The sequence below is a fragment of the Haemaphysalis longicornis genome, unplaced genomic scaffold, assembly GCF_048455015.1.
Source record: "Haemaphysalis longicornis isolate Haplotype H1 unplaced genomic scaffold, Haemaphysalis longicornis Haplotype H1 scaffold_12, whole genome shotgun sequence".
In the NCBI taxonomy this organism is placed as follows: Eukaryota; Metazoa; Arthropoda; class Arachnida; order Ixodida; family Ixodidae; genus Haemaphysalis; species Haemaphysalis longicornis.
In genome coordinates this window covers 30,703,837-30,715,087 of record NW_027526225.1, presented here as the reverse complement: position 1 = coordinate 30,715,087, position 11,251 = coordinate 30,703,837, and positions in this window count along the sequence as shown.

Here is an 11,251-nt window from a genome sequence, read left to right as displayed (position 1 = left end):
GTTTGAGTGGAATTTTAGAACAATAACAGGCCCAGGCAGTTCACCGGTCAGATCGCACAATGTGCCGTTAGCTGTCGCCTCTGACGCTTCTGCACTACCTCCGGTGATTGCCCTAAGAGCTCACCGTGTAAACACTGGGAAATAAACGTGCTGAGCTGACAAACGTTTCAACGGTTTGAAAAGTTTATTAAATGGGATGCACACGTGGGTATGCAGACAAGGGTCCGAAATCCAGAAGGCTGAAACGGGAGCCTCTGTAAACTACTAAGGCAGAACGTGTACGCAGCAAAAACGAAATCGTTATTTGCAAATAAATCACAAAGTAAACGCAACACTCCTAAATTTGACAGGACCACGATCCTCAATACCCACTAACAACTTCACAACTACTGCAAAACATTATCTCCTCCTAGCACCAACATTATACCGTGTCTTTTTTTTTATTTTAGACCAATGAACCAAGTTTGAGCCAATGAGCAGTTTGGGAAAAACAACAGAAACATGTGATTGTGCCCTAAAAAAATACGTTTAGTGCTGTTTTAAATACAAGTAACGACTTTAACCATTTGTAAACAACCCGCCCCCCCCCCCCCTCTTTTTTTTTCTGTTTTCGGAGCAAACCCCACGCCTACTCGCTGATTGCCGATACGCGGTATCCGACTAATAACCGACATAGCTCGACTGCTGACTAAGTGGGTGGCAGACGACAACTTCGCGGCAACGCATAGCGAACCCATCGTTTTTCGAGGAGCACCTTAAAAATGCCTTTTCACAGAGAAAAAAAGTGAGATGCCTCCTGGCAACAAATCTAAAATCGGCGCTTGGAGCCGCCAACATTTTTTGCCGAGGTGGGAACCAATTTCTATCGGAATGAAACAAAACACGCAAGTACGCAGGCCTGTGACGATGCGCTTGATTGACAGCCTGCTGAAATCTCCGCAGCCGTCGACGCTTCGGGTCCAAAATCCCCGGCGACGGTCGCGCAGCTTCGCTAGAAATTTATTCACCGACCGTCCCCAAGGCGTTGGTTCCCGCCTAGCTCGCCATCCCAAGTGTGAGGCCGCCGCTTCTAAACAGATTGCGCTGGAAACGTTGAAATTCATGAGGCCGGGCCCTGGCGACATCGGCTCGAACCGGGGCACGGGTTGGAGACTGGCGAGGAAGGAAGGCCCGTAGCGAAGGCATGTGGACTGCACCACCTTCTTGCTTAAAACAGGCCTCTACTCCTCATCATCAATAAAAGGCTTCTGCGTTATTTTTTTTTGTACTAACGAGGATGTGAACCATAACGGCATCACGCAGGTCTCTCTTAACCACCAAATAGGTGAAGGGCTCAAGAAGAGACGTAGATGGTTACGAATCCTTCGTAAGTCCTAGGTGACTACGGGAGACTGCTTCATAAGGCCAGCAGACGACAGGCCGGCGCGCATTTTTTTTCGTCGTCTGCTACAGCGGCACGCAACGTGCGACATCAGCGCCCTCTGTCGCCACCTCCTCCCGCAAGGGGGCGCAGCGGTCGGCGCCCGTCAACGGCGCGCGATTTAATAACGCGGAAGGAAATATCCGTGCCCTTTTCGCTGTTTCCGTTTTTTTTTTCCTCCTGTTCCCCACCCGCATTCGGTCGTGTAACACCCGCTGGCGCCCTATATCTCCAACTCGCGGCGCATTTGAAACACGGGCTCATAATTAAAGTCCCCCGCCGCCCGCGCCCTGCGAGGCTTCGCACTTCGCGCGTGTTCGCTACGTTTGCCTCGACGACGACAGTTCGGGCCGCAGCGGTTTCAGCCGGCCGGGTAATACTTCCTGCGGTCTCGCGAAGCTTTCGCGTACTTTTGTTTTACACTGTAGGCTTTTTCCCGGCAAAACCTCACTCGCGAGCGTAGCTGGGTTTGGACTTTTTAGTGGCTACGTAAGCGAAAAGGCGGCGCGAAGTCGAGATGATTTGAGGTTGAGTTTAGGGGGGGAAGGTAGAGGTGTCGGGGAAGCAGTGGATGAGGGGTGAAAGAAGTAGAAATGAGGCGATGCTGGAAAACCGCTAGAGAAGGCGGGATAGAGGAAGAGCGAGGGGAGGAGGGGGTCGGTACCTTTGGAACGTATTACTCGGCGTCAACTGGAAAGTGGCGCAGCGCGTCAACACACACACGCGCACGCATTATATATAAATATATCTCAACTGGGAGGCCCGAATCGGTTGGTTGCGTCGCTGACGTATGCGACACACGCGGCGTCTCTTTCGGAGCCATTCGGAGGCATTTATGCCGCCTTAGCGAAACAGATTCTGTGGCCCCGCGCCGTTTCTCATTCGCTGACGCTCGCCTCCGCGCTGCACCGACGGCGACCTGCTTTTTCGGCGAGAACAAATTGTCTTTTGAGTGGCGATTTTTCCGGAAGATTTGCATCCCCTCCCCTTTCTACTTGGTGCATGTTTTTTTCGACCTTGTTGTGTGTTTAACTTGAAAAGCGCGCGCTTCCTCTTTGCAGCAGAGAACGTCCCCCGGAGACGCGTTTCAAGAAAAAATACCTGATAAATCGAGTTACTTCGTTCCGCATTGCGCTCGACTTTCTCCCTTTTTGGCGTTCGAGCTGGAATGAAGCTGGAGTAAAAATTGAAATAAATTAGACGAGCAAAGATTAACAATGCCACTGTGTTGATGCGTAATCACGCGAAGGCGTAAAGCGAAACTCTTGTTGATTCCTCAGCCACAGGAATCGGTAAAACATGAAAGTGAAATGTGCAACGAAATCTGCAGCTGAGCATGATTTGCTGGTCGGCGGCTGTCTTGTGGGCGTGCTTGGCGAGCGGCGTCCTGCTGGAGGGTCGTTCCGGCAAAGGTGCACTGGCGTCATTTCCGTGACGGATATGATGTCAGTGAAATCTTGGTGTATCCCGGAATAAAGCGCTTTCGTGTTAAAATATAAAACCAGAAAACGGACAACCCTAATTATGACGTATTCTTTAGTACTAAATGTTGTTTTCCCGCAAGGAGACCCTGTGTGCAGGGGTGCCACCTTTACAGGCCCCTTGCGTCTTTGTAATGGCGTCACTTCGCGACGGATATGACGTCACCGAAGTCTTGGTGTATCCGGGAATAAAACACTTTCGTGTTAAAAAACAATCCCGGACCATCTCGACTAACGTGAAACCTGAGGAGGAGCGAAGCATGGAGTGTGTAAGCGTATTCTTGGCGCCTCGGCGTTTTTGCCCACGGAGGTAAAACTGCTGGTGGGTAGAGGTACGCAGCTTTGCTGTCAAAGTCTCGTGTCTTTGAAGCATGAGGCGTTCTAGCGCGAGGGGGTTGGGAAACGAGTGTCCCGGTGTGTTTTTTTAGTATGCGTTTCGACCACCGATATGAAACGTTCTAGCGTGAGGAGTTAGATAACGAGTGTCCCGGTGCTTTTTAGTAGTCGTTACTTTCTAGCGCGAGGAGTAAACGAGTGTCCCGGTGTTTTAGTACCGTGACTACATGAGACGACGGTTATGACGACGACATGAGACGCCAGCAGCCAGAGCCCCTAAGGGGCGTCGCCCCTAATAATTTTCTGTTGATAACAATTGACGGCCAGTTATGCATACGTGCGTCCAAGTGTTTCGCGCTTCCATATTGAAGGGCTCCTGGTGTAAGCGCCCAGCTTAAAGCGCTTCCGGAGCTGCGTTTTGGCCAGTCTTTCACGTCTAAGCACAGGCGCATCCCCGGTTGCCCGTTTACGCGTGCATGGAGGGGGAGGATGGGGGAAAGGGAAAAGAGTACGCGCGCAGCCAGGCTTTATGCACTGCGCGGCTTCAGAAAGTGTTCGGTGCTAACTGTGTGTGAGCTGCGCTCTACTGCCTACACGGGATGACCCACGCAACGACGGCCGTACATACTTTTTACCTCCTCCATTTTCTTCCCACATATTAATGCGTAACATTCTGTGCCAAATACCCCACAACCAGGACCGTGTAACGCCCTGCATTTCGACGAAAATGCAGGCATGGCGGAAGTTCCAGCGGTAATCGTTATAATAGCGTAAATGAAGATAATTGGTGGAACAGAATTTTGAAAAACCAAGAAATAAGAAAAAAAATTGCGAGAATGGCGAATCGTGTAACGATTTCCACAAAAATGCAGGTTTGTCCGAAGTTCTACCAGTAATCGTTATAATGGCGTAAATTGAGACATTGGTCGGACCGGGTTTCGAAATACCAAGAAATAAAAAAACAGAAGGAATTGGCGACAATGGCGAACTGTGTAACGACTTCCACAAAAATGCAGGTTTGGCCGATGTTCCACCTCTAATCGTTATAATAGGGTAAACGGAAATAATTGGCCGAACAGCGTTTTGAAAAACCACAGAAGTTTGCAGTAAAGATCTCACAGTCTAGAGAAGAGGCATCAGAATTTTACCCATTACTAGACGATTCTTCGAATTCTTGCAGATTTTTCTCCTTTTCCGCACTGCATCGTACGCAGGTGTACCAAATGACTGGTTACAGTAGTATTCTCAGTGGATTCTTCTTTTTTTATTTGCTTTGGTTCCAATAAACGACAACAGCGATGGCATTTCCGTTGTGCTGATGGGAGATTCCAACGTGTACGTCTCACGGCCCGGTGCGATCTGACTGCTGTACTCCGTGGTCAACTGTGTTTTGTTACGTGCTCTCCACGGTCATTCTTCTTCACACAGTAAAAGGGCATTGTATTTTAACAGCGAAGCTGTTTAGCAAATCGTTATTTTTCGTGTACGCAGTTAAAAATACCGAGAAATTGCCGAGCGCCCGCACGCAAGCTCGGGCCTCGCGGCGACCACCCACCGTCCCCGGCTCACGTTCGTCAAACCAAGTATACCTACTTAGGGTGGTTGGCGAGCATTGCGGCTACCACCCGGCAGTTAACGAAACCAAGAAACTGCCGAGCGCTCGTATGTTTGTGCCTCGCGGCGATCGCGCATCATTTCCAGCGCATGTTCGTCAAGCCAAGCGTACCCGTCGAGGTGGCTCAGTGGCTAAGGCGTTGCGCTGCTGAGCACGAGGACGCGGGTTCGATTCCCGGCCGCGCCGGCTGCTTTTCTGAAGGAGGCGAAAAGCAAAAACGCCCGTGTGTACGAGCTTTCGGCGCACGTTGAAGCTACCCAGGTGGTCAAAAGTAATCCGGAGCCCTGCACTACGGCGCGCCTCATCGCCTGCGTTGCGTCGGCGCGTTAAACCGTGCAATCGATCAATCAATCAATCAGTCAAACCAAGCATACCCACTTCGGGAGTATGCCAAGATCGGCAAAAAAAAAAAAAAACACCAGCGTTCGCCGCTCTCGTGGCAACACTTGCTCGGAACGAGAAAGCGTACGCCCCTCCAAGGTGATGTGTAGTGATCGTCGCTTCCAGAAAAAATGAACAAAGCTCACACTTATAGCAACAAAGATGGAGTAAAGGTCGTTGCGGCAGCGAAGAAGAAGCAAATCTGCTACAAGCATGGACTTCAACCATCGTGATGGTCGTGAACGTTGCGTACAGCTTCGCTACCTTCAAGTCTTACCCGTTAGTATGAGCTACTTTTATGCTCAATAAAGGTTTTGCAATCAATCCTTCATTTTTTTTTCTCCTAGCACCTCGACTCCGACGAATGTTTATTCATCATCATATACCTCCCTCTATATGTCAATGCTATTTTACCGAATCTGTGTAGCATGATATGTCCGTACAGAAAACTAATCATTTGAAAACGCTCTCAGACACAACTCCTCAAAAGCCGCTAATGGGGAAACGTCAGGCGACAGCCAGAGAAAGGTACTGTAGCCGTAGAAAGACGTATGGCATACGACGTAGCTGACACGTGCCACGTTTATTCAAAGCTTTCTTTCGTGTACTTAGGCGCGCGAACGCCGTCACCACTCCCATGCAAAATCCGGCAGGAACGGGGGAAAAATGGGCCGGGCGGAAAGCGGGCTTTCCGAGTGAACGCCCTTTGGCTTCCAACCGAGCGAACCAGTGCCGTGGAATCGTGTTTCACGGGCATCGCTTTCTATTTTTCGAGAATTCTCGCGCGCCTTTGGTTACCGTCTTAAACCCGAGGGAAACAAGTCGTCCCAAGCCGGAGCCGAATCCTTTCGCTCGGGAATTTTCGCGCACCCTTTATGTCAGGACGTTTCTTCTAAAGAAGACTTTAAGTCGACGCGTGTACGAACTCAACTGGAGAGGAGAACGTACTGTGCTCTGTCTCTGAGTATGCGGGGCGTCGTCGAACGCGGATGCATCGATATGTCGTCAGCAGAGGGGAAGAAAAGGGGGGGATAAGAGAAGCGGGTCGGTTATGTCATGCGTCGCTGAACCGAGCGATGGATGTCGGGCCGCCAGGGGGAGCCATTTATCATGCGAAATCTGCCGCCGCGAGTGTACTAGAGCACGCTCGGCGGCTACACGATTCTCTGTAGTAGCTGCAGTGGTGAAGAACCCTCCAATATATGTACAGACCTTTATTCTTTCTTGTCTCGCCCGTGCGTGTCTCCGCGAGGCGATTCGCAGTAGGCGAACTCTTAAACGGCAAGAATTGGCTTCGTCTAAATCGGGTTTCGGTTTCTGTTTTTGTCTTCTACAACGTGCATGGAGAACTAGAGAGAGAGAGAGAGAGAGCACGTGTGCTGATTTTTCTTTTGTTCTGCGTCTTCTGTTAGGGGCGAAAAACCTTAGGACCCCGCTTTGTCCAGGGCTTGGCGTCCGTGTACACCGTGTTGCGCATGCGCGAGGAGCATTGGATTGGATTGGATGAGGATTGAATTGCATCGAAATAGATCGATTTGGATTGTATCGGATTGGGTTGAATCGGATTGGAATTGTACATACTGTACTCACGCGTTGTCGCTCATTTACAGGTGCGAGTGGGCAATGCCACGGGTGATTTACGGTAAGAACGATTCCCAGTGCTTCGCCCACTCGTCCGCATTCACTTCTTGGAGATGCGTGAATTTTTTTGGTTTTGCTCTTCCCTTTCTTTTTACGTGAGCATCCCTTTCGACTTCGTATTTTCCGCTTTTTTTTTAATCCTGGCTAGAGAGTCATTTTTCTTCTTCGAACCTCCCTCTTCAGAAGATCTACTCATTCGGGACAGCTCACCAACCACCTTCCTTACACAACCACTGTTAATCTCCCTCACTCTTTGACGTTCTTAGACGTATTTATTCACAGGGCTTTTGGTGGCGGGGGAACAAGCCCTCCTTCAGGACGTCTTCTTTTTAGTTGTTTCATGGTGGTTCTTGGGGCCAAACATAGGGTGTTAAATGGCTCGAGTTTTATATTCGCGTGCTCCGATGCTCCCAAACCCTTGGCTTTCAAGGTGGTCACCTGGCTCGTTCTACGTTCGTGCAGGTGACAACAACAGCTAATGATGCGGTGCACTTGGAACTTGAAGCCTCCTTGACCGACGTAATATTTAACTTCAGAGGGTTTTCCCTTAGGGGCACGGCTATTTGTGAAACGTTCCAAGAAAAAGAGGACGTGGGGCTAATTTAAACACGTGTCCATTTTGTTGTGAGTGTGTGCCAGAAAAGTATGGCGAATGCGGTCGTCGGAAAGAATTAGAACTGTTTTTGCCAGATCAGATGATCAGATAATTCGGTTTATCAAGCAAATCAGATAATTCGGTTTATCAAGCAAATCTCGTCCTTACGTTTAATCGGCCCTGGACAACTTTCCTTAGTGTACACTGGGCTAATATATCATACAACGGAGAGTCTCCCCGATTTAGCGGCCCTGGACGGTCCGCTGCCAGTCTGAGTACTGCTTTCGGCTTGAAGGTACCATAAAATACACGGAGAAATCGCCTGCCGTATCGCGTTTCAGGCAGTACACGGGAGATCCGGGAGTGATAACCGACGATGCCCAGGCTCAGGGCTTGTCACCAGACAATGTCCTCCTTTCACATAAATTGCACGTCACTTCTATTTTGTGTGGCATGTAGCTACGCTCGTCACACACCTTCACGGAAGAGTGAAATGGGTCGTGATTTTCTCTGTATTCATCCTCACCGATTCGCAGACAGCCTGCCGAAATTACCAAATTGGCCGAATTTCTTCATCAGCACTTCACATCCTCAAAAACTGCACAACGACCCCTGACATCCGCATCGTCTGGGCTCCTGGACACGCCGCCATCCCCGGCAATGAAGCGGCTCACGCCGCGGCTCGCGATATAATACACCGAGCCATTGCCGACGTTGGCCAATGTTTACCCCCTCACGATCAACTCCACCCAGTCAGTGGCTACACGGAGATTCTCGCGCATTACCGGCAAACTCGCCGTCGTCTCCCACCACCACACTGGCGCCTCTCCAGAGAGGACGCTACAACTTGGCGGCGGCTCCAAACGAATACCTATCCACATCCCACCCGCCTCCACCTCATCTTCCCCACCCAACAACCTTCCCTCTGCGCTTACTGTCCCCAGCCTGGCACCCTCTACCACATCATATGGGAGTGCCAACGAACTCCAGACTTGCCCCACCTTTCCAACCCAACCTTCGAGCAGTGGAGGGCTTCCCTGGCCAGCCCGGACCCGGATATCCAGCTTAAGTTGGTGACCCGAGCACGGACGGCCAGCCGAAGTCAAGGCATCCCGGACTAGGGACGCCTTCCACGGGGCGACGCCCACCCATCAGCCTCTGCTGGAGAAATAAAATTTTTTTCTCTCTCTCTATCTCTCTGTATTCACTAGAAACTTCAGAATACACATGTGATTTGACATTACATACAGGCACTCTGACGTACACGCAAAGTGTGCCCGGCACGCTTCGATGCTTTATCCGAATTGACCGCCACGCCTTAGCTGGCAACTTTCTATTGAGAGGTGTGGAGCAAATTCGCTACGTAGCTAGACTCCCATGCTCTATTGTACCCGAAGCTGCAATTTGCACCGACTGTTAAAGTTTCCACCAATCACTGGAACGACTTCAGGCGAACAGTCTTCGAACATTTGAAATCCTTGGGAAATCCCTATCACCAGCCTTGCGTCACAAAGGAACTTACGACATCGAGGGCAACATTGCTGTACCGCATCCGAACGGGCTCAGCGAAGACCACAGCACAGCTATTTAAGGTGGGCCTCGTGCGATCGCCTCTGTGTTCATCATGTGCAGTAATAGGGGATGTACACCACTACGTGATGTGTTGCCAGAGAATGACGTCGAGTGAACTGCAATGCTCTCAGCGATTCGAAAGCTGGCAGCCCCACACAGCACCCTGGACCACATCGTCTTTCCACGGGGACATTGGATGCTGCGCAGAGACGTGTCACGCCTTCTACTAAGCTTCCTTCAGGAGACGGAACTGGCAAACTCGTTGTGGAAGGACACTACCATTGACTAATTAGGGGGAGCTTGGCCGGAGCAATTGCCGGAATATCCAGCCAGGCTAACCCCGCCTGATCCCACAAAACAACCACCACCACCACCACCAACACCACATCCCCCGAAGCCTTCCATAAAGATCACATAATCCGATGCTGCCTTTTATTGCGCTTCTATGGTACTGATGTCAGTTTTTGGTGACATGAGTGCAAAGAAAACATGCAAACAAGTGAGATGAGTGGTGAGCGTCCATCATCTATCACAAAGTGTGAAGAGAGCTCCCCGTGAGCGGTGTGTGTAAGGCCAAATAAAAAACAGGCATCGAAGGCGTGCTTTTATAATGGAGAATGAATAGAGGGAGCCCCATTTGCGGCCCGCGCCCAGCGCCCGCTAATTGCGCCCGCGGCGTCGTTTTAGGGACCCGTTACCGCCACCGGCGCCCGGCACTTTTCCTCTCTCTTTTCCAATGGGCAGAGCTGTCACCTACAAGGTAAAGATGCACCCGAGTACACTTCGACTGAAAACCAATCAAGTAATGATGTGCGTCTGGTTAAAACAAGTGTCGCAATACTGAACCCAAGCGAAACCTCGGGGACTGAAATAAAAACTCCGTAAGTAAGGAGACCACGCTAATGGGCTTTCTTGCCTCCGAGGTGACGACCGAGCCAGAGAGCAGCGGCTAATTGCAGCGCCAATGGAAAGTAGCTTTGGATACGCACGTTACGCGTGGCGGCCGCCTGAGGCATCTGCCCCACGTGACGGGCCTCATGAAAAGCGCATCGGAGATTTTCCCGCGGGAATAACGGCGGGGAAAAAAAAGCGCGCGAAAGGGGGCGCACGCTTGGGAGATGACGGCGAATACGACGATCCGATGCCCTATCCGATCCTTTCTCAGATCCTTCGCGGCTAATTCGGCATCGGCTTCGCTGTAGGATAACTGGAGAGTGCCTACGGCAGAAAGAAAGCTCTGCCCTTACCTCAAAACGCCAGGCTGTTCCTCTTGTTTTCGTCTCCCTTAATGATAAAATCCATTGCCGGAAATTCTTGGTGCATCAACGTCTTCCGTAGTACCTAGAAAAAGGGATAGAAGTGACATGTAGGTGGCGATAAAAGTGAAATGCGAACAAGAAGTACGCAACCCTTCTCGCCTTGGAGGTGTTGGTAGGGAGGAAAAGAAATGGGGCGACAAGAGGGCGGAGGGATAGCTAACGGGAAAGCGACAAGGAAATATGGAAAGGTTCTCAGGGGCCACGTCCTCCGCTGCCGTTTCTTCCGACCGCTCAGCCCCTCCCGCGCCGAGAAACGCCGCTGCTCAGCCCCATTAAAAAGGACTCGGCCGCAAAACGACGGTTTGAAGAGCCCCGAAGCTGCGCAAACGCAACCCGGCGCCCGAGGTTCGAGGCCCACTTGGGTCCTCGCCTCCTCGGAGGAGTGGAGAAGGAGGAAGGAAGCGAGTCGTCGAGCTCCCCCGCTGCGGTGTCAACGAGTCCGAAGCTCGCAGGCTTTGACCTCACTACGACACCTACCGCAGGGCGTGGGGTAGGTCAGAAAGAGAGGGGGGGGGGGTGTCTAGTGGAGACCGGGGAAGAGCGGCGACTCCGCGGTACGAAAGAAGAGGAGGTCTAACGTGTAGGAAAGTAAAAGAAAGGAGGGCGTTGAAGGGCCTTTTTTTTTCTCGGGGTTAGAACTCCCTGCACGCGGTGACAGATTGCCCGCACTGCTGCTGCCACCGCGGACTCAGCCACCGCCGAGACATGCACCCCGGACACGTCGCCGGTGCCGCCAAGCGACCTATCGAAAGCCCGAACCCAGGGTCCGAGGTTTCGTTCCGCGGTCAGCCTTTTGCCGCAAAGGAGGCTAATCGCGGGAATCCATCAGCCTGTCACTGGCTCTGACTCAGCGCCGGGCTACAACTCTGGCCCGGAGAAACGAAGGCAGCG